The 22,104-nt window shown below is 42.3% G+C and overlaps 1 protein-coding gene and 1 long non-coding RNA gene across 23 annotated transcripts in view; one reads left to right on the plus strand and one right to left on the minus strand.

Moving 5' to 3' along the window:
- RALGPS1 (Ral GEF with PH domain and SH3 binding motif 1) overlaps positions 1 to 22,104 on the plus strand; it is a 953,479-nt gene that overhangs the window by 152,677 nt on the left and 778,698 nt on the right. The window lies entirely within an intron of this gene.
- LOC138667279 (uncharacterized) lies at positions 10,362 to 21,395 on the minus strand. Its single transcript, XR_011318686.1, has 2 exons — positions 21,211 to 21,395; positions 10,362 to 11,663 (listed from the first exon to the last, which is right to left on the minus strand). It is a non-coding gene; the product is annotated as an uncharacterized lncRNA (long non-coding RNA).

Genomic DNA, 22,104 nt, shown 5'->3' on the forward strand with positions numbered 1-22,104 from the left:
ACAGGTGAGATTTTCCTCAGGAGGTTATCGTTCTGTCATTGTATCGCTGTGTGGTATGTGAAGAATGGGACTCGTCCAGCAAGTTATACAAAAATATCCACAGTTTGCAGGGCACTGTCGGGTACAAGTTTACATTATGTGTATTTGTGTCATTGCACGTGAGTTATCATGTCATTAGTGCATCCTTACTGACAGACTCTGCTTTTGCACAGAGGCCCTGTTAGGTCTCCGTAAATCTCCAAGTTCTACAAAACTGGTATATAGCACTTATTACCGTCTGTTTACCTTTCGTCTTTATACAGAGACAGAGACGAATTCTTTCAGTAAGAAATAGCTAACCTTGATGCTTTACTGTCTCTTTCCACTGGATCCATCATAAATATATTGTATACACAAAAATAATCCCTTCCAAATCTTCATTGACATCTTGTGGACTTTGCAAACCAGCTTTCACCTTTCTTCTAAACAGTGACTAATTGGCCTAATAACTCATAGTCAAAACCTCGTCTTCTAATTACCTGCTCTGTTTCATGAGTCAATGATGCTTAGCACACCCAGCGCGGTATAAATATAGATGGATGATAATAAACATGTTGGCACCCGACTCATTGAAATTCTGGTGACCCGGCGCTGACGGGGGGGGGGGGATCATCCACAATAAACAGATTGATTTGATTTAGTGGAACCTCAGATCTACAGCTTGTGAGTGGCCAGATTATATGTTAGATTTAATGGATAATTCCTTCCATCCAAAATCAAATATATAATGACTAGATGGTGGCCCGATTCTAACGCATCGGGTATTCTAGAATATGTATTTATGTATGTATATAGGAGCCACATAGTATATAGCACAGGCCACATAGTATATAGGAGCCATGTAGTATATAGCAGACAAATACTACGTGGCCTGTGCTATATACTATGTGGCTGCTATATACATACATATTGTAGAATACCCGATGCGTTAATACAGGCCACGCAATATATAGCAGTGGCCACGCACTATATAACACAGCCACGTACTATATAACACAGCCCACGCAGTATATAGCAGCCACGCAGTATATAACACAGGCGACGTAGTATATAACACAGGCCACGTAGTATATAGCACTGGCCACGTAATATATAGCACAGCCCACGCAGTATATAGCAGCCACGTAGTATATAACACTGCCCACGCAGTATATAGCAGCCACGTAGTATATAACAGTTGCCACGTAGTATATAGCACGCAGTATAGAACATAGCCCACGTAGTATATAGCACAGCCACGTAGTATATAACACTGCCCACGTAGTATATAACACAGGCCACATAGTATATAGCATGCGGTATATAACACAGAGCCCACGTAGTACACAGGAGTGTGGGCACCATATCCCTGTAAAAAAAAATAAAAATAAAATTAAAAATAGTTATATACTCACCCCTGGGATCCAGCGTAGCTCCGGCGATACACGTACAGCTGCCGCCATCTTCCGTTCACAGGATGCATTGCGAAATTACCCAGATGACTTAGCGGTCTCGCGAGACCGCTAAGTCTTCTAGGTAATTTTGCAATACATTGCTGGGAATGGAAGATGGCGGCAGGCGCGTGCTGCTCGGCGGACTACGGAGGGTGAGCATAGCAGGTTTTTTGTTTTTTTATTATTTTTAACATTACATTTTTTTTTTACTATTGATGCCGCATAGGCAGCATCAATAGTAAAAATATGGGGACACACAGGGTTAATAGCAGCGGTTACAGAGTGCGTTACCCGCGGCATAATGCGGTCCGTTACCGCCGGCATTAACCCTGTGTGAGCGATGACCGGAAGGGAGTATGCGGGCGCCGGGCACTGACTGCGGGGAGTAAGGAGCGGCCATTTTCTTCCGGACTGTGCCCGTCGCTGATTGGTCGTGGCTGTTTTGCCGCGACCAATCAGCGGCTTGGGTTTCCATGACAGACAGAGGCCGCGACCAATGAATATCCGTGACAGACAGACAGAAAGACAGACGGAAGTGACCCTTAGACAATTATATAGTAGATGGACACACAATATACAGTGAGCTCATTGCTTTCTCTATCTTGGTTTACTCATCAGATTTTCAGCAATATTGGAGAACGAAAAACACAACATCTAATAACGATGTAGAAAATAAGTTCATGACTCTGTCTTGTTTTTGCAAATATCGCAGCATAGGACTAAATAATAATAGGACCAAATAATCTCCCATGGTGTTTTCTACCAACAATTGTGATCAGTCATAGGAATCCATGTAATCAATAATACCAAGCCTGTACTTTGTTTTATTTTGCTATTGATGCATCGTTACAATAATCAGCTATCAAGTAGCTCAATAGAGTATCCAAAGTACCCGGGTATCACATATATGTACTATATTTGAGCTGTACACAGACATAGTATGGCGCCCATAGAATCATATCGGGTCATGATATACCTCCGTACGCCTCCAATGTTCTTCTTTAGGAACCCATTAGAACAAAAACTTGTATTCCTTTGCATGGCATATTATGGAGGTGTCTGTCTAAGTCCTCGTTGACACGTCCATTTTTATTGTACCTGTACAATCTATATTTTTTTTTTTAGTTTAGCTAATACCATGTGGAAACATTATAGTTTTTGGGTCATTTCATATGTTTGTTTGGTTTTTTGCTATTGGCCACATGAAAAAAGACAGATACCATATATCCTACAATTTGCAAACTAAATTCATAGATCCGCAAAGAATATGGTGAGCATAGAGATATCATCAGTGTTCCAAGAAAAAAATCACTTATGTACAAATAAAGTGAGCATACCTTCGCAATAAGTTGTAAACTTAAGACAATCACGGCACTACAGGTTTTTCTTACAATCGCTGTTCATTTACGTAGTTAGTCATAGTAAAGTGCGTTTGTTTCAGCAGAACAAGCTGTTCTTTATATGCATGGAAAAAGGTGGTGTGTTTTTCTGAAATGTCACACTTTTTAAGGATGTAATTATATGAATTAAAAGCCATTCTGCTCCAAGATGCTCCTATTAGGCCTCTTTCACATATGTGTTCTATCCTTGATTGTCGCTGATAAAATATATGCCATACTCTTTAAAGTCTATGGTGCTATTCACATGTCTGTGTTTTTTACAGACCGTGTGTCCGCAAATAAATCACAGAGACATATCTGTTTTAATAGGAGTTATGGATCCAAATTACACATTCACGGTAACATTCGGTAACATTTTGGCACAAACTGTTGCGTACGGCTGGGCAGCACCTCTGTCTGCCACACATGTCATGCATTCAAAGATGTTTTTATGCTGCTGCTACATCGCGAATTAATGCAGATGAACCGTGACAAGCAAGTCGCCAAAATTCAGAACTGATTGGATTTTCTAGGTCTTGCTATTCGCAATTTCCTTCGGGTCAAAATGGCATGCTATACACCTGCATTGTGTTGCGATGTAGCAACAGCACATAGTCAACTTTGGCCGTGCAACCTGTGTCGCTCCCAAAGTCGCGGGTACCCCCAGCCAAATAGTTTATGGATTAAACAGGACATGTTTCAAACCATTAGAGAATTACAGATATTAAACATACTGTTACTGAAAATGCAGCAGGAGCTCAAAACGTCTATTAGTTAATACTTCCCCATAGTTTTACATGTGCTATCAACCATGATGACACCCAGTATGACCCTGATTTTTCACCTTTGGTGGTGGTCATCTGCACACGGATTTTACAGCCCCCCCTCTTAGGCTACGTTCACATTTGCGTTGTGCGATGTTGCGTCGGCGACGCAACGCACAACGCAAACAAAAACGCACGCTAAAACGCATAGTTTTGCGACGCATGCGTCCTTTTTTGCCGAATTTTGGACAAAAAAAAATTCATCTTGCTGCGTCCTCTGCGCCCTAACGCTTGCGGCAAAAAAAATGCATGCATCGCAAAAAGCATGCAAACGCATGTCCATGCGCCTCCATGTTAAATATAGGGGCGCATGGCGCATGCGTCGCCGCGGTTGCGCCCGACGCAGCTTGGCAGAACGCAAATGTGAACGTAGCCTTATCTAGTTAAATGCTGACACCTGGGAGAGCACAGCTGCTGTCCACCCACCACTTCAGAAATCTGGATTAAAAATGAGGATTATCTCCTTTATTCGGCCTAGACGGTGATAATCTGTTGGCTGCATGATCTCGACTCCAGTGAGCCTTGCATGTTCAGTGGAGTTTAGTTATGTTCACATTAATCCTAGCTGAGACAATCATTAGAGATTACCACAGCCATTGTCACGACTCTCACGGGTAAAAAAATTATTTTATCCAGTGTTCAACAACCAGAGGCAATACCAGAATTTCCTTACTGGGTTTATAGCATTCCCATATACACATTGCAGTGCATTCTGCTGCAGTTTTAATGTTTAGCAGGTTATTGCAGTGCAAACATGCAAGGTTTTGGATTTTCTGGTAGCAGGTGGTCAATACAAGCAAGCTACATTTTCTTGCAGATGCATTCATTTGTCAATCCAGCTATTCTAAGAGGATCATTATGGTCTATTGACTTACATTTACATTGTGCTGCCAAATTTGCATCAATCCATAGCAACCGGTAAGACACTTGTGTTAGCTGTGAAAATGAATTTAGGCTGGTAATGGCTCATTGCTGATTTTGCTGATTGTTTGCTATCTTTATTCATGACTTTTACTTAGTTTCTAAAGCTGATTTAAAAAAATTAGTAATGTTTGATAACATAATCTTCTTAAAGGGAATGTCCGTCTAAACCACAGTGATATATGGGTGTACTCTGCATAATTTGGTGGTGTCAGAACTAAAAAGCAAACCCTGGAAATGCTCTTTTCATAGTTTTAAAATCCTAAAACCATATTGTGTTATTATGTAAGCTGCCACATTAAAGGTAACCTGTCATGTCTTTTTTTTGTGTTTTAAACTTCTTCCAGTGTGTGGTTAGAGATGCAATGTGCATCACTAAACATTGTTTTCTCAAAGATAAGCTTCCAGTATATATTTGTAAAAACACTTTATATCATTAGTATATTGCATTACATACCTTTTTGTTTGTCGTAGGGGTGGCACTTTTTACCTCTTCAGTCAGTCAGTCGTTGTCCTGTTCAAAATTATTCATGCCCACCGCACTGTGAGTGATTGCTGTGACTAGCCTGATGTCATGGCAATGGGCTCAGAAATCCCGCGCTTGCGATCTGAATCTGGGTGTACGTCTCTAGCTTCTTTTCACATGTGCACATGCTCTGTGGCAGCAAGTGGGAAGACAGTGGCTCGCATAGCGTGCGCGTTCACAAATTATCATGTGGCTACTGACTCACAGAGATTTGAGAGCATGCGCCCATGTGAAAAAAATCTGTGGACGTACTCCCAGATTCAGTGCGCATGCACAGGTAGCTGATGGGCAGATTTCAGAGTCTACGGCTGGCCAGTCAAGCCATTGATTGGCAATCAATCACTGTGCAGTGGGCGTGAATAATTTTGAACAGGATCTTGACTGACTGTGACTTAAGCAGTAAAAAGTGCCACCCCTGTGAATGAAACAAAAGCTGTATAGTACACTCTACTAATGAGTGCTGCTCACTAAATTAAAATGTTATATATTATATTAGAATATTATCAAACGTTCATTTAAGTTCTTCAAAAAAGTGAAACTCATATATTATATAGTCATTACAGAGTGAGCTATTTCACATGTTTATTTTTGTTAATGTTGATGACTATGGCTTACAGCCAATGAAAACCCAAAAGTCATTATCTCAGTAAATTAGAATAATTAACAAAAAGCACCTGCTAAGGCTTCCTAAGGGCTGCTTCTCACTTGCAAGAAATACGTGAGAGTCTCGCATGTTAAAAACAAGCTCTGGCGCCGGCACTCCGGAGCGGAGTGTGCGGCTGCATAGCAATACATGGAGCCGCACGCTCCTCTCTGGAGCACCGGCGGAAGAGTTTGGTTTTAACATGCGAGACTCGCATGTATTTCTCGCAAGTGAGAAGGAGCCCTTAGTGTTTAAAAAGGTCCCTTAGTCTGTTTCAGTAGACTCCACAATCATGGGGAAGACTGCTGACTTGACAGATGTCCAGAAAGCAGTCATTGGCACACTCCATAAGGGAGGGTAAGCCACAAAGGTTCATTGCTAAAGAAGCTGGTTGTCCATAGAGTGCTGTATCCAAGCATATTTATAGAAAGTTGAGTGGAAGGAAAAAGTCTGGTGGAAAAAAGAGCACAAGCAACCGGAATAACCACAGACTTTAAAGGATTGTTAAGAAAAGGCCATTCAAAAATGTGGCTGAGATTCACAAGGAGTGGACTGCTGCTAGAATCATTGATTCAAGAGCCACCACACACAGCCGTATCCAGGACATGGGCTACAAGTGTCACATTCCTTGTGTCAAGCCACTCATGACCAATAGACAACGCCAGTAGCGTCTTACCTGGGCCAAGGAGAAAAAGAACTGGACTTTCGTCAGTGGTCCAAGGTGTTTTCAGATGGAAGTAAATTTTGCATTTCAGTTGGAAATCAAGGTCCCAGAGTCTGGAGGAAGAGTGGAGAGGCCACAATCCAAGCTGCCTGAGGTCTAGTGTGAAGTTTCCACAATCTGATGGTTTGGGGAACCATGTCATCTGCTGGTGTAGGTCTACTGTGCTTTACCAAGACCAAAGTCAGCGCAGCCATCTGTCAGGAAATTTTAGAGCACTTCATGCTTGCCTTTGCCGACAAGCTTTTTGGAGATGGAAATTTAATTCTCCAGCAGGACTTGGCACCTGTCCACACTGCCAAAAGTACAAATACCTGGTTTAAAAACAACAGTATCAATGTGCTTGATTGGCCAGCAAACTCGCCTGACCTTAACCCCATAGAGAATCTATGGGGTTTTGTCAAGAGGAAGATGAGACACCAGGCCCCACAATGCAGACGAGCTGAAGACTGCTATCAAAGCAACCTAGGCTTCCATATCACCTCAGCAGTGCCACAGGCTGATCGCCTCCATGCCACGCCCCACTGATGTAGTAATTGATGCAAAAGGAGCCCCAACCAAGTATTGAGTGCATTTACTGAACATACATTTCAGTAGGCCAACATTTCGGATTTTAAAATCATTTTTCAAGCTGGTGTTATAAAGTATTCTAATTTACTGAGATAATGACTTTTGGGCTTTCATTGGCTGTAAGTCATAATCCTCAACATTAACAGAAATAAAGACTTGAAGTAGATCACTCTGTTTGTAATGACTCTATATAATATATGAGTTTCACTTATTGCCATGATGGCCCAATGTCATCATGACGACATCCGGGTCACCAGACCTAGAAAACTGTTAATAAAACTATGAAAACTATTATTATTAAAATCCACAGACACTGGTGAAAGGAAATAAAATATGCAAAACCATAACCCACATGCATGCTGTGCAAAAGGGAGCGCGTAAACCTGAACATCTAGTCCCTTGCCCCTATACGATATATCAAAATAGAGGAATATTAATGTATAAGAAAATAGGCAAGAATACACATACGAAGAATAATAATAATAATAAAAAAAATATTCTACGGCTAGGTCATAAATGGTCGAGACCACCATGATCCCTCATCAAAATTCATCCTCCCTAAAACATGTATGCAGGAGTATAATCACATGGATTGTTCTGCCAATCCATGCGACGCCTTCGATCTCCTGCAAAAAAATAAATAAAATAAACCTACACAAATACTCCCTGGTCCGATGTAGTCCATTTAATAAAGAGAGTCCCATGACGATCTCCCCTATAGAGCTGTCACATCAGGATATGTGACTGCTCTAAAGGGCCTCCAGTGACACAATGACAGGAGACAATGGCTCCTGCAGTGTTATCACTTGGGGTTCAATGAGTTAATTGCTCTCAATTTACGGCACTGCGGCATGAGAATTTTCCCATGCAGCGGTGCCGCAAGTGACAGTATGAACTCTGTTGAACTCATGGCGGCGGAGGGATACAGCGCAGAGAATTATCTCCTGTCATTGTATCACTGGAGCCCTTGGAGAGCAGTCACGTCTGCCGATGTGACAGCTCTCCACGGGAGATAGTCATGGGACACTAGTTATTAAATGGATTACATCGGACTATGGAGTATACTGTTAGTTTATTTATTTATTTTTTTACAGGAGATCGAGGGAGTCCGGGATTAGCTGTATGGTGGGTATGTTGTATGTACTGTATGTGTATACCGTATGTGTGTACGTGTTTTGTTTTGTTTTTTTTACACAGTAGCCAAATGATTAGACTACTGCTGTCCCATCATCGGCTAACTGTCACTGTAGCAGGCATAGCCAGATGGGACTAGTAGTCCCATCGGACGATGCCTGCCTACACACACACAGCCTCACAGACCCCCCGCAGACACACACAGATATACACAAACACCCGCACACAGACACGCCCATCTTCTCCGCACACACAGTCTCTGCCCACAGACAGTCTCCGCCCACACACTCTTCCTCCCTATCTGCAGCGTTTCTCGCCCCCAACTCCGCAGCAAAACCGCAGATCTTTTTAAATCTGCGGTTTTGCTTCGGATTTGACTGAATCCGTGGAAGTCAATGGGTGCAGAAACGCTGCAGATCTGCAAAAAGAATTGACATGCTGCGGAAAATAAAACTTCAAATCCACGCTTTTGTTTCCGCAGCATGTGCACACCAATTCTAGATTTCCCATTGACTAACATTGCTTGTGCACTGCACTGCACTGGATTTGATCCAATTCCGTGAGTCCAAAAACGCTGTGGAAACGCATCAAAATCAGCAACGTGTGCACGTAGCCTTATTACATAAATGTATTGTGGACCTGACCTCATATACATTCGTCATAATGAGGGCTGAAATCCTGGTGACATCGTCTTAGGGGAAGGTTCGCAGATGGTCTTTCCTCAGCTCCTGGATCTAATTTCTTTGGATGTTCCGGTATCTATTCTAAGATGAGCACAGAGCTGCTTTATGTTATGACTAGTTTATATATTAACATTCAAGCCAATATAAAAGGGCCGGCCCTGCAATGTGCTGCATCTTCAAAGTGGTGATTCCTCGTAAATGCATTTACAGGATTACAGTAGTTTTAAGCTTTAGACAATAAAAACAAATCTTAATTTATTTTATTATATTAACTTCTTTCGGTGGTGGCTGGCTATCTGTATAATACTGGGAATAATCAGTTATCCTGTAGTAATATTGGATATTGTCACCAGATATAGTTCCTTTCTAACTGCTTTCATAGTTTGTAAATCTGTACCATATGGAGGAATATTGAAAGACTGTGAATCCAAAGTGAGAATCAACCCCTTACCAACATTGCATTTCTAAATTCGAGATGATTGATGGGTAAGATAGCAGAGGATTTGGTACATGATGACATCGGTCCAAAATTTAATGCCCTTTAGTTCCGAAATCCATATCACAGGTCCTTGTAGAGGACCTCTCACTAAAAGAAGTTTAAAAATTCACTTGAGAGTTTCGGTGAAAACCTTTATGTGGAAATGAGGTTCTCTGGGCACCTAGGCAGGGCCACGAAGTTGGGAGCACCTGTCTCTTGACAGATTTCCTGCATAGCTTCGCCCCACAGCATTAGTTGACAACCAGTGAAGCTGTAAAAGGAATGAATGAAGGAAGGAAGTTTGTGCCAGACACCTGAATATGTTGCATCATTAAGGGTTTGTGCAAACAATCAGTAAACGCTGCTAGTTGGACGTTGTGTACTTGTGCAGCGTCCAACTCGCAGTGTCCAGATGGTACAGCATAGTAGATGAAATTTCAAGAAATCCCATATCCACTATGCATCCAGAGATGCCCACAGTACACCCACGGAAGCGGAAATGTGGCATGTCTCCAGACCGCAGCATGTCAATTTCTCTTGTGATGACCCTTAGGGTATGTGCAGACAATCCAGAACTGGCAGCGCATGTGTCCAAAGTGCTGCCGTCTATTGAAGACGGATGAATCCGAATTTGTTAATTGAACCGTGCAGATTCACCGTGTCCAATACATTGTATGGGTAAAATTTCTCTTGGGGAGACTTGCTGCTGTCTGGAAAGAAGCGCTTCATGTCAATGTCCACGGGCGCCGCTGGATGCATAGTGGACATGGGATTTCTTAAAATCCCATCTCCTATGCGGTAACATCTGGACACTGCACAACCCACAGCGTTTACTGATCGTGTGCACATACCCTAATAGGCTTGAGTGCGCCCCAGTACTATAAAAATAGTTTGATGTGTATTCACACGACTAATTTGTTACAAACATATCTGCAATTGTTCCATTTATCTACCTGGAGAAGGAAGATGGACCTTTTTCGCCGCTGACCATTCATAAGAGGATTCTGCAATATGAGAAACTGTATACAGTATTTTACTTAGTCTGTGTTCAATAAAGCGAAGTGACATTTTGGATGCTCTAATACCAGTTCCAATGAAATTCACTGGGATTAGCGGTTGCTGTCTTACAAAACACAACTATAAACCTCAGAAAGTGTTGTCTCCTTTTACAGTCCTTCCAAAGTGAATGCATTGGCACTAAATGCACAGTTTATTACACATGTGGTATACAAAATCCTGCCTGTGGAGCTCACTCCCTGTTGTTGCATTGAGTTCGTCTGAATAAGGCTCACAGGAAACCATACACAGTGTTATTTGGATGATCGGATTTTCAGTCCCCTAAATTATCCATCATGTGTGAATTCACCCTTCGGCTCTGATAGTCCGAGGACACAAAGCACAAAAACATATCAGCCATGAATCCACCTGCTTCAGAGATGAGAAGGAAGAAGCTTCTAACCAATTACAGGAAAGTTGCTATTCATATGTTGTGGAGAAGACATATGATGTACCTGAAGGGTTACTTTTTGATAGCAATTGGCAATTGTAGAATTCTTTGATTGAGGGTACGATGCATTCATTGGACAGCTATGGCTGTTGAACATGTTGCGCTTGGAGGTCTAGTTCATTTGCAAGCTGTTCAATCCTCTGAAATCCTTTGGTCACATTGTCTATTTCCACTTCCATAGATATCACCGCAGACTTATTTGTGGGGACCCCATCTGCCTTTATGACCACCGTGTAGATGTCCCTTAGCTGGAAAGTCTCCTGTGTGACATTGTGTACAGTGGTATATTTTTGAATCCCAGCTTCTTGCAAAAAGTTGCCTATCTTTGCATTGTCCGACTCAACATGGATTTGTAAGATTCGGGACAGGTATGCAATTATTTCTTCTTCTTGTACAAGTTCATAGCAGGTCATTACATTTCTCGATGTTTCAAGGTCTGTATTTCTAGTCAGATCAGAATCTGGTTTTGTTTTAGAGTTTGGGCAAATTTCTGTCTTGGGGTCATCAGAGATGACTTGTTTTGTCCTGATGGTCGTCTTGTCAGGACTGGGGATTTCAAGCATTGTGGCATTCACCTTGTCAGTAATCAGTTGCCATGCTTTCCCTGTTTTGCTGAGCCAAGACTCATTGACCGCAAGATCATATAGTTCTGTGTCATAATACTCCACTTCTTCCAGCACTTTTCCTGTGCGGATCGCGCCCATCTCTGTTATCTTCTCTTCAGTCGTGTCCTTCGCCCAGTATGTCTGCAGGATCTTTACCTTGTGAATGTTGGACTCTTTCTGACTCTTTGACATGATTTTTCCTGTAAGATCAGATTGAAAGATTGAGTGAAATGACCTGAGTTTAACATCCCGTTTACCAAATAGCATTTAACAACTATTCACGTTCTTCCAGTTTTGACTATTGTATTTCAATGATCATACAAACCAAATTTTATACAGCATGTTTGCTAGTGAGGGTATATTTTGCAAGATGTCTGAAAGTGTGTTGGATAGTGAACAACCATATGTCACCTGTAAACTAATGTTAACCACCTGATTTTTAACTGGATATCACTAGATGGAATACCATAGCCTACTAGTTTATTGCTTCCATTTTTTCACTGCTGGGACATTGACTAATCTCCAGAAATAGGGCTCTAATGACCTAAATTGCAAATCATGGCTAGTGGAAGAGGAAAAGAATCAGTGCTCGATCCTGCTGGTTAATTCAAAGTTTATGCAGCGAAAAAGCAGAGACTTTGAATGGAGCAGCAGGGCACACGCATCAATGGTTACTCACTCACTCCAGTCCCACAAACTCGCTGCCTCTGGGTAATCCGTGACTCTGATCTCTCAATCAAAACACCTTCCAAGCCCTTTGCACTTCCTACATACTCAAACTCAAAAATAATTACCGGATCCACACATTCCTTAACGAGAACCTGCCAGCAGGATTTTGCTAAGTAAAGTACAGGCATTGTCAGGTTGGCAGTGTTCAACTGATTAAAATTATACCTGGCTGAAGAAATCCATCTTGTGGTTCTTGTATAATCAGTGTTAGAAGTTTTCAGTTAATGACATTATCGTGCTTAGGGGTGAGACTGTAGGCAGAGTCTTATCTTCCTACTCTTAAGCCAGAGAAACCAGTGGCAGACCTACCCACATGCTTGCACCGTAGTTGCAGACAGTCTTGGTTCTCATGCCTCGACTACTGCAAGCCTCCTGCTTTGTGGTCTCCCCTCTAATACTCTCGCACCCCTCCAATCTATCCTAATCTCCACCTGTCCCTCCCCCCCCGCTACCCCGCTATTCCCAGTGTTATTTGGTCTGTGAATCCCTTCACCTGCTCCTCATTGCCCAGGGACTCCAGTTTAAAACCCTAACCATGACATGCAAAGCCATCTACAACCTGTGTCCTCCATACATCTGTGACCTCTTCTCCCGGTACTTACAGTGGGCACGGAAAGTATTCAGACCCCTTTAAATTTTTCTTTCTTTGCTTCATTGCAGCCATTTGGTAAATTCAAAAAAGTTAATTTTTTCTCATTAATGTACCCTTTGCACCCCATCTTGACTGAAAAAAACAGAAATGTAGTAATTTTTGCAAATTTATTAAAAATGAAAAAAACTGAAATATCACATGGTCATAAGTATTCAGACCCTTTGCTCAGTATTGAGCAGAAGCACCTTTTGAGCTAGTACAGCCATGAGTCTTATTGGGAATGATGCAACAAGTTTTTCACACCTGGATTTGGGGATCCTCTGCCATTCTTCCTTGCAGATCCTCTCCAGTTCCGTCAGGTTGGATGGTGAACGTTGGTGGACAGCCATTTTCAGGTCTCTCCAGAGATGCTCAATTGCAATTAGGTCAGGGCTCTGGCTGGGCCAGTCAGGAATGGTCACAGAGTTGATGGGAAGCCACTCCTTTGTTGTTTTAGCTGGATGCTTAGGGTCATTGTCTTGTTGGAAGGTGAACCTTCGGCCAAGTCTGAGGTCCAGATCACTCTGGAAGAGGTTTTTATCCAGGATATCTCTGTACTTGGCCACATTCATGTTTTCTTCAATGACAACCAGTCGTCCTGTCCCTGCAGCTGAAAAACACCCCCATAGCATGATGCTGCCACCACCATGTTTCACTGTTGGGATTGCATTGGGCTGGTGATGAGCAGTGCCAGGTTTTCTCCACACATACCACTTAGGCCATGTTCACACGTTCCTGATTTCCCTGCTGTTTTTTCTGCACTAAAAACCGCAGCTCTTGGCAGAAAATGCAGGTGCGTTTTTTGGTGCGTTTTTGGTGCGTTTTTTGATGCGTTTTTTTATGCAGTTTTCTCTGCAGAGTCTGTGTGTTTTCTAGGAAGTTTTTTTAGGGTTAAAATGGCTGAAAATACCCTAACCCTACCCCTAACCCTACCATTAACCCTACCCCTAACCCTACCCCTAACCCTACCCCTAACCCTAACCCTAGTTCTAACTGTAGTGGGGAAAAAAAAAAAAAATCTTTATTTTATTATTGTTACTACCTATGGGGGTGATAAAGGGGGGGGGTCATTTACCTTTTTTTTTATTTTGATCACTGTGAGGTTATCACAGTGACCAAAATGTGCCTGGAACGAATCTGCCGGCCGGCAGATTCGGCGGGCGCACTGCGCATGCGCCCGCCATTTTGGAAGATGGCAGCGCCCAGGGAGAAGACGGCCGGACGGACACCGGGAGGCCCGGTAAGTATAAGGGGGGGAGATGAGGGCACAGTGGGGGGAGGGGCGTCGGAGCACGGGGGGTGGCATCGGAGCATGGGGGGTGGGATTGGGGCACGGGGGGGCAGCCACACTCCGCCCACGCACTTCCTGCTGCAGCGGTTCTGCACCACAAACCGCAGAAAACCCGCAGATATTTTTTTCGTCTGCGGGTTTTACTGCGGGTTTGACCTCACAATGGAGGTCTATGGGTGCAGAACCGCTCCAGTTCCGCACAAAGAAGTGACATGGTACTTCTTTTTTACCGCAGCTATTCAGCGCGGCTTTTTTAGTGCATTTCCGCAATGTGGGCACAGCGGTTCCTGTTTTCCATAGGGTACATTGTACTGTACCCTGCATGGAAAACAGCTGCGGACCCGCCGCGGCAAAATCGCGGCGGTTCCGCAGTTAAAAACGCATAGTGTGAACATGGCCTTAGAATTATCACCAAAAAGGTCTATCTTTGTCTCATCAGACCAGAGAATCTTATTTCTCAGTCTGGGAGTCCTTCATGTGTTTTTTTTTTTTAGCAAACTCTATGCTGGCTTTCATATCTCTTGCACTGAGGAGAGATTTCTGTCGGGCCACTCTGCCATAAAGGCCCGACTGGTAGAGGGCTGCAGTGATAGGTGACTTTGTGGAACTTTCTCCCATCTCTCTACTGCATCTCTGTAGCTCAGCCACCGTGATCTTGGGGTTCTTTACCTCTCTCACCAAGGCTCTTCTTCCACAATGAAAACACAAAAAAGCACAGTAAAACCAAAAATGCTCTGTTGTGTAAAAAAAAAAAAATCACAGTGAACAGCAAGTGCTAGTAAAAAGTTTCCCACAATGGCCTTGCTACAATTCTGTCTCTGAGCTCCTTGGCCAGTTCCTTTGACCTTATGATTCTCATTTGGTCTGACATGCTCTGTGAGCTGTGAGGTCTTATATAGACAGGTGTGCGCCTTTACAAATCAAGTCCTATCAGTTTAACCCCTTCATGACCGGGGGATTTTTCGTTTTTCCGTGTTCGTTTTTCGCTCCCCTCCTTCCCAGAGCCATAACTTTTTTATTTTTCCGTCAATTTGGCCATGTGAGGGCTTATTTTTTGCGGGACGAGTTGTACTTTTGAACGACATCATTGGTTTTAGCATGTCGTGTACTAGAAAACGGGAAAAAAATTCCAAGTGCGGTGAAATTGCAAAAAAAGTGCAATCCCACATTGGTTTTTTGTTTGGCTTTTTTGCTAGGTTCACTAAATGCTAAAAATGACCTGCCATTATGATTCTCCAGGTCAGTACGAGTTCATAGACACCAAACATGACTAGGTTATTTTTTATCTAAGTGGTGAAAAAAAATTCCAAACTTTGCTAAAAAAAAAAAAAAAAAAATTGCGCCATTTTCCGATACTCGTAGCGTCTCCATTTTTCGTGATCTGGGGTCGGTTGAGGGCTTATTTTTTGCGTGCCGAGATGACGTTTTTAATGATAGCATTTCGGTGCAGATACGTTCTTTTGATCGCCCGTTATTGCATTTTAATGCAATGTCGCGGCGACCAAAAAAACGTAATTCTGGCGTTTCGAGTTTTTTTCCCGCTACGCTGTTTAGCGATCAGGTTAATACTTTTTTTTATTTGATAGATCGGGCAATTCTGAGCGCGGCGATACCAAATATGCGTAGATTTGATATTTTTTTTATTGATTTATTTTGATTGGGGCGAAAGGGGGGTGATTTAAACTTTTATGTTTTTTTTATTTTTTTCACATTTTTTTAAACTTTTTTTTTTTAACTTTTGCCATGCTTCAATAGCCTCAAGTTAATTCTCTGTCTTCCGTAGTACATGCCTGCACAAGGCAATATTGCCTTGCGCAGGCGTGTACTATGGAGGACACAGAATGAACTTCAATCCAATATTGCAGCCAGCATGCAGCCAGCGGGTAAGGAAAGGGTGAATCAAAAACCCCAAAACCCCGCCTCCATGGCTGAAGATTGTTCCCTCCAAATTCAGGTGACAGTGTCCCTTTAATTAAACACAGCTGGCCTCCAATGAAGGAGTAGAACCATCTCAAGGAGGATCACAAGGAAATGGACAGCACGTGACTAAAAATATGAGTGTCTTGAGTGTCTGAGCTTTTTGCAACACTCACAAGAAGACTCATGGCTGTACTAGCTCAAAAGGGTGCTTCTACTCAATACAGAGCAAAGGGTATGAATACTTATGACTAGTGTTGAGCATTCCGATACCGCAAGTATCGGGTATCGGCCGATACTTGCGGTATCGGAATTCCGATACCGAGATCCGATATTTTTGTGATATCGGGTATCGGTATCGGAAGTGTAAAATAAAGAATTAAAATAAAAAATATTGTTATATTCACCTCTCCGGCGGCCCCTGGACATCAGCGGGAGGATCCGGCGTCCGGCACGGCTTCTTTCTTCAAAATGCGCGCCTTCAGGACCTGTGGAATGACGTCCCGGCTTCTGATTGGTCGCGTGCCGCCCATGTGACCGCCACGCGACCAATCAGAAGCCGCGACGTCATTCCTCAGCTAAAGTCCTAGAATGAGCGCCTTCTAGGACCTGAGGAATGACGTCGCGGCTTCTGATTGGTCGCGTGGCGGTCACATGGGCGGCACGCGACCAATCAGAAGCCGGGACGTCATTCCACAGGTCCTGAAGGCGCGCATTTTGAAGAAAGAAGCCGTGCCGGACGCCGGATCCTCCCGCTGATGTCCAGGGGCCGCCGGAGAGGTGAATATAACAATATTTTTTATTTTAATTCTTTATTTTACACTTTAATATGGATCCCAGGGCCTGAAGGAGAGTTTCCTCTCCTTCAGACCCTGGGATCCATGAGGATACATTCCGATACTTGATGTCCCATTGACTTGTATTGGTATCGGATATCGGTATCGGCGATATCCGATATTTTTCGGGTATCGGCCGATACTATCCGATACCGATACTTTCAAGTATCGGACGGTATCGCTCAACACTACTTATGACCATGTGATATTTCAGCTTTTATTTTTTAAGTTTGCAAAAATTTCTGCATTTCTGTTTTTTTTCTGTCAAGATGGGGTGCAGAGTGTACATTAATGTGGTAAACATGACCTTTTTTGAATTTACCAAATGGCTACAATGAAACAAAGAGTGAAAAATGTGAAGGGCTTTGAATACTTTCCATACCCACTGTACTCTTCTTCCCACAATCGCATACAAGATTTCTCTCATGCACCCACCCTACTTTGGAACTTTCTACCCCAACTTATGTTGGAAACCTTCAAATAAGACCTAAACATCCACCTATTCCGACAATCCTACAACTTGCAGTAACGATCGTTCCACCAAACCGCTGCACGACCAGCTCTGCCCTCACCTACTGTGAGCCCACGAGTGCAGGGTCCTCCCTCTTCCTGTAACAGTCGGTGACTCATTTTGTTCAAGATTATTGTACCTGTTTTTTATTATGTATACCCCATTTCACATGTTAAGTGCCGTGGAGTAAATGGCGCTATAATAACTCCACTCCATTCAAGCCTCTCCCATCCACGGTTTTACAGCTTAGGTGACTACTCCCAGCAGCCCTATCCCCTGTAAATTAACATTTGTCCTCATTTCCAGGTGATCACTGCATCATAATAAAATGCCTCTTCAAACCTTGCATAATGAAAGTCTGCAACTAGTTTTCAGCATATTTTCTGCTTCAGATAATAGTTTGCTTCCTTTGTATCAAGTCTTTTAACAGTTTGGACTCCAGGAGGATTCATTTTACCAGTATTAATGCAATGTGGCAAGCGATCAGGGCAGGAGAGAAATTTCTACAGATGTGTTTAGCTTGCAGAGTGTTGCCTATTCTGGATACAATTACAGCAAACCATCAACTTTGAGAAGTATTAGGTTAAGCCTGTTTCACTTGTGTGACATTCAAGCTGTGTTCACACGTTCCGGTTTTTTCGCGGTTTTTTCGCGGTTTTTCCCTATAAAAACGCTATAAAACCGCAAAAAAACCGCATACAAGAAGCATCCCATCATTTAGAATGAATTCCGCATGTTTTGTGCACATGATGCGTTTTTTTCCGCATAAAAAGCGCATCAGGCACAAAATCCGGACATGCTCATTCTTTTTGCGGTTTTTATGCGGATTTCCCACTACAAAATGCATTGGGAAGTGTCCGGAAAAAAACGCGTCAAAAACGCGGCAAAACCGCGGCAAAAAACGCATGCGGATTTCTTCCGGATTTCATGCAGAAAATGTCCGGTTTTTCACAGGAATTTTCTGCATGAATTCCTGAACGTGTGCACTTAGCCTCAGGGTCTGAGTGTGGACCACAGTGCCTGGACCCTCTGTGGGTCTCCTCACCCAAACTCTACAGCTTCTTATATGTCTGTGAGGCTATTGGGTTCAGGTTAGGAGACCTGTGACTGATCATGACATTGCAGACCTTACTCGGACCGTGAATGTTGGACGAGGGAAACTGGCCTTAGAAGATTAGGGCAGGATTTTAGCCTCTGGATGTAAGCCAGAAATGTTCCCATTCACTGACCGCGAGCAGAAATCTTACAAATGATTATGTAATATGTTGCATCTATACCGCAGAGCTGATTTTTAATTGAAATCTAATCTTTCTTCAAGTATGTTTCTTGTTAAATATGAATATATTTCAATAAAAATGTACAAATATAAATAAGTGTTGAATTTTAAGTATATAAGGAAATAGCAAGCTTTTCATTATACTTTGATTGCTATTTAAATATATGTTATAAATCCTACAAAGCTTTTAGACATTTTTGTCATGCTCCTACTTTGCATGATATTTGTCCTGTTTCCAGGAAGGTAAATATTCACCTTCATAATCTCTTTTATTAGACAGGATATTACTGTATACTGTAGTGGAAAATGTGTTGTTGTGCCTTTACAGTTTTCATTTAACTACATAGACCTTCTTACTGACTACTACATCGTGAAACATTTTTAAAACTGGTACTTTGCAAAGTGTGCAATAAAATATCTAATCGTCTTTTTTCTTTATCGGTCTAGGTAGTTGTTTAGAAACATAGTGGAGACATTCTCAATGGCATGACCACTTTTAATATACGGTACATACTATGGTATATTTAGCAGTGTGCTGTTTGCCAGGCGAGGCTTGTGCGTCTTATTATCGGTATAGATGACAATGTTTTCATCGTCTCAGATTCCCAAATATTCACAATGAATCTTGACTGTGTAAGACTGTGCAGTCGTTTATTTGTTACATAGGAGTGCCCTCTGGTGTTCACACAAGGTTTTGGCTCATGGACAACGTAAATGAATATGCTGTACTATTATGGCCTGTATATATACATTGTGTCTTCTTCAAGGAGGAATATTGCGATTTATTTCTCCTTGTACTCCATGTAATGTGGTTGAATGGCAATCGTAGGTTGTATAAGTTAAGCCCCATTCACACATCAGATATTCTCATACGTGTGCTATCCCTTTATTTTCATGGATGGAGCACAGAGCCTTTTCACATGCCTGATTTTTGCAGACTATGCAGAGAGCAAAAAGAAAAAACTGAAATGTCCAATTTTGATCCAGTTTGCAGATCATACTCAATATCCACTACAATACATGTGATCAGTGTCGGACTGGGTTGCCAAGGGCCCACCAGTAACACTGACTTGGGGGGGCCCATTTTTCACCTCATACAATTATTACACTTCCCTCGTTCACAAATTTACCTGTATCTCTATATAGTAATAAACTGGGTAGTTTGGTTAATGAATGATAAAATGCTGCTTTTTTTCTGTACAGAGTGAATCAAATGAATTATGCCAAGCACTGCCCATACAGTGGGGTTGGGGGCCCAGATCTTAACAAGGGCCCACCGGGGGATTCCCCTGTTACCCTATTGGCCAGTCCGAGCCTGCATGTGATTATATTTTTGTGCACCCCATCCTCCTATATCGTTGGTGGGGGAAGGGGAGTTGACAAGAAATAGCAGTATGTTCTTTTGCAGACTTTCAGTGCGCAGTGCAAAGATGAAATCTGCAACTCGGTCAATATTACTAGTTAGTTTCACCCTTCATTTGTGGCTGTTTCTGGGAGCATATGATCAACAGGAATGTGCCCAATAGTGACCACTTTCTGCATGTTCATACTGACCAGATGGAAGCCGAGACAAATCACTTTTGGTCTCTGTCGTTTGAATGAGCCTGTGACAATGTCGTCATGGTATTAATCGAGAAAAGCTCACGACATGTACTGTAGACTAAGTGCACAGACGCAGTGTGCATTAGGCCAGTTGGTTTCAGATTTGCAGTGAAATTGGTGATGGAAAAGATCTGCAACGTGTGGACTCAGTAAGTGTACTTTCACATTAGCGGTTTTTTTAATCCGTCACAATGCGTCGTTTTGCAGAAAAAACGCATCCTGCAAAAGTGCTTGCAGGATGCGTTTTTTCCCCATAGACTTCTATTGACGACGCATTTGAGACGGATTGCCACACTTCGCATCCGTCTTGCGACGGATGCGTCGTGCTTTGGCGGACCGTCGGGAGCAAAAAACGATACATGTAACGGTTTTTTCTCCTGACGGAACGCTTTTTCCGACCGCGCATGCGCGGCCGGAACTCCGCCCCTACCTCCCCACACCTTACAATGGGGCAGCGGATGCGCCGGTAAAATGCATCCGCTGCACCCATTGTGCAATGCAGCAAACGCTAGCGTCGGAATCTCTCCCCGACGCATTGCGACGGGGAGATTCCTACGCTAGTGTGAAAGAAGCCTAACAAATTGTCTTGCTTTTATTATTTTATTAGATATTTTACCATCATATATATTTTGTAATATGTTGGTGGTGCTAATGCTGGCATTGAGTTAATATATTCCTATTTCTATCTCTTCCACTCATTATAATTGATATAGCATAAATGAGAAACCCTTTTAGGAAACCAAAGGGAAGGAAAAAGTAACTTTTACTACTTTCACCTGCCATCGACATCCCATGTTGTGGGAGTGAATGAGTTATTTGAATTCCTCTGCATTACGGACTTTATTAGATAAAACATTTTGTTCTCTTGCTTTACACTTCTCATACACTATGTAAATATTCGGCTGACGTTTTGTCATAACGTTAGATAATCTGGAGGGCAGATCTTATTCTTACCTGTCTCCTCTTCTAGTCCACGATATTAATGCATACGCTTCCTGGTACGGATTCACATGTCTTTGCCGCAGTCCGCGTTCTCAAAATAAAAAAACATAGTAGTTTACATACAGATTTCAAATTATGATTTTCTGCATCCTACAGACGGAGCGGACAGGTCGACGTTGTAGTGCAGTTTGCTTAGTAACCTCAGGCAGTTGAGAGTTTGTTGACAGTCCTGGGTTGGCATGGAGTTCTCTAATACTTCCTGATCGTTGAGTTACGCTTGTTAGGAAGCTGCTTACAAAAAGTAAAAAAAAAAAACTCCCAGCCCCTCAGTTATCTTGGTCAAAATGTGTGCCTATTCCTATAATTATATAGTAATTATACCGTAATTGAATATAATAAAATCAGAACAGCTCATGGCCTTCAGCAACTAATATGCAGCTGTTGAACTACAAAGACCCCCATATACATTAAATTGCTGTCAGCCAAACTATTCTCTTCAGGTTTTGAAAAAAGGTCTGATGTAAAAAATAAAATTGCATGTCACTTTGAAGCCGCTCCTGATGGAATCTTCTCCAATGTAGTCAAATCAAAAGACTACAAAAATATTTCTGGAAATGTATTTTTCCAAAACACTTAAAAATATGTTTCAGAAAACAGAAAATTCCTCAAATAGGAATGTTTCCTGAAGCTGTTTCCACTAGAAAACTTGTTATATTTGACTGCCTCAACAATCTCCATGTGCACATAGCCTTATCCCCAAATCATAGTGTTGCAGTGTTTTTAGTAAAGTATACATGGCTATAATAATGCAGCCTCAGCTCGGATTCATGCTGCACAAATCTGCTGTCGGGTTCACTTCAAAGTCTATAAGGACAAAGTCACTTGCGATCAAAAGATTCAGCAGTT

Source organism: Ranitomeya imitator, chromosome 2 (genome assembly GCF_032444005.1).
Source record: "Ranitomeya imitator isolate aRanImi1 chromosome 2, aRanImi1.pri, whole genome shotgun sequence".
NCBI lineage: Eukaryota > Metazoa > Chordata > Amphibia > Anura > Dendrobatidae > Ranitomeya > Ranitomeya imitator.